Here is a 2,382-nt window from a genome sequence, read left to right as displayed (position 1 = left end):
AGAGCATGTCTTCACCAATAATGTAAGTTTATCCTTCTCAAGCCTTCAAACTTTGTTGTGTGTATTTGGTTAGGCATGACTGCAACAGCTGTTTATTTTTGGTGTTTGCATAAAATTGCATGTTTAAAGTTTATTATGTAGTTCATAAACAAAAGTTTGTCCTTCTCAATTTAAGTTTTCAGTTGTACAACCAAGTTCCTTCTTCATACCATGTAAATTAAACTATACAAAGCAAGTGATCTTCTTTTGCACAGCATGTATGCTTCTGTTCTTGATCCGTAATCCAGTGGTGTGGTGAACCTACCCACTACAGCACAATGTCATATTCTGCAATGTCTTAACTATGAACAATGTCATACCATTCTACTATTATTTAAACCGTCTCTTTATTTGCATATCTGAAATGGGATAAATTGACAGCACACTAACCATTGATACTTATGAGTTCTTGATCTGTAATCGAGTGGTGTCGTGAAGCTGCCAACTCCTTCACAATGTCATTTCCTGCCATGTCTTGACCTGAACAATACCATATTGTGTTAATGCAATTTTAAACTGTGTCACTTTATTCGTCAGTAAGAAATGTGATGAATTGTCAGCACTGATACTTTCATGTGCAAAACCTGCCATCTGTCTGCTTGTTTATCTTTCAGAGTGAGGAGGATATAAGTGTTAAACAAGCGCAGTCTCATCAGCTTGCTCAGCTGCTTGCGCTGCAGCTCCCCAGCAGGGCTAACCTTTCTTGAACTCTATTGAAGTGCTGTCGGTTTTGTATATTATTTTTTCGGCATGTTTATTTGCACTGGTGGCGATCTTTGATGCCCAGTGTATGTAATCTGCTGTCTGCTTGTGCTTTATTATCATAGTGGCGAACTTTGATGCCCAGTGGATGTAATATGACGTAATTTCTTTATTGTATAGTCTAGGTTTTTTCTTATTCACGATGCTGCAGTTATTTTACTGTATATATATCCTGTCTTTGCAGTAAACCGGACAAACCGTAAAATTACGGTACATAATCGGGCCGTCATGCAATCATGATGTATGATCCGCATCATGGGCCCCGTCATCTTGGTCCGTTAAAAGGCCTAAATGTAAACTGGTCCACTAGTTGATTCGGGCCTTTAATAGGCCGAGTAAACCGCCGGCCTTCTTTTCGCAAGAAAACTCAATGGGCTTTTAGGAGGCTGAGAAGTAGGTTGGGCCTGAAACGTGTCGAACAGCTCATGGGCCGGCAGCAGCCCGAAATGGACCCCGGCCCATGATTGTGCCAATCAAATCACAGGCTGTTAACAGGCCAAAATTGTCTCGGTCCTTGTTTGGCCCAATCAGATTATCGGCTGCGAGCAGGCCGGATGCAAACCGGGCCGTAGTTAGGCCCAACTATATGACGGGCTTTTAACAGGCCGAAATTAATATAGGGCCGAAATGTTAAACGAGCCCTTAACAGGCCGAAACTAATATCAGGCCGAATTACTAAATGGGCCTTTAGCAAGTGGGCCCAAAAGCATAGCGTCCAGTTGACGCGCCGAATCTGATATGGGCCATAATTTAGCCCAAAGCCTCAAGGGTCGGACCTGATCTGGGCCGTAATTTGGCCTAGAACGTGGTAGGCTTTTAACGGGCCAGATATCATATGGGCCATTGTTAGGCCCAGAACGTGGCAGGCCATTAATGGACCGGATCAAATATGGGCCGGCATTTGGCCCAAAACATGGCAACTAGTTAATGGGTCGGCCTACTAGGGTCCTCAAAATCTTGTGGGCCTACAGCTGGGTCGGCCCATTAATGTTGGTGAAATCTCGTGGGCCTTTAGCTGGGCCGGCCCATTATGGTCCACAAAAATCTTGTGGGCCTTCACCTGGGCCGGCCCATTATGGCCCGAAAAAATCTTGTGGGCCTTTACCTGGGCCTGCCCATTATGGCCCGCAAAATCTTGTGGGCCTTTAGCTGGGCTAGCCCATTATGGTCCACAAAATCTCGTGGGCCTTTAGATGGGCCGGCCCATTATGGTCCGCAAAATCTTGCGGGCCTTTAGTTGGGCCGGCCTATTTAAACTTTATGGGCCACTTTTGGGCCGGTCCACGTGTCAACATATCATAGGCGCATCTCGCTCATTGGATGAGTGACACCTGTGCCAACGCGGAGCTGGCACGTGTTTCCTCCAGCCAATGATGATTTTACACGTGGAAAATCCCCATTGGTCCGGGCTGTTAACGGGTTATCGGATCCAAAACCGGACCCGATAGCCTAACGGCGTTTCGTTACGGTGGATGCCACGTGTCGGTCACCCTTGACGAAAGCACTTCTGTGACGCGTGATTTATCGTCATGGAAGTGGACACTTCTGTGATGATAATTTTGGTAATGTCATGGAACACTT

The sequence above is a fragment of the Triticum aestivum genome, chromosome 3D (genome assembly GCF_018294505.1).
Source record: "Triticum aestivum cultivar Chinese Spring chromosome 3D, IWGSC CS RefSeq v2.1, whole genome shotgun sequence".
Taxonomy (NCBI): Eukaryota; Viridiplantae; Streptophyta; class Magnoliopsida; order Poales; family Poaceae; genus Triticum; species Triticum aestivum.
Note: the sequence above shows the minus strand (reverse complement) of the source record.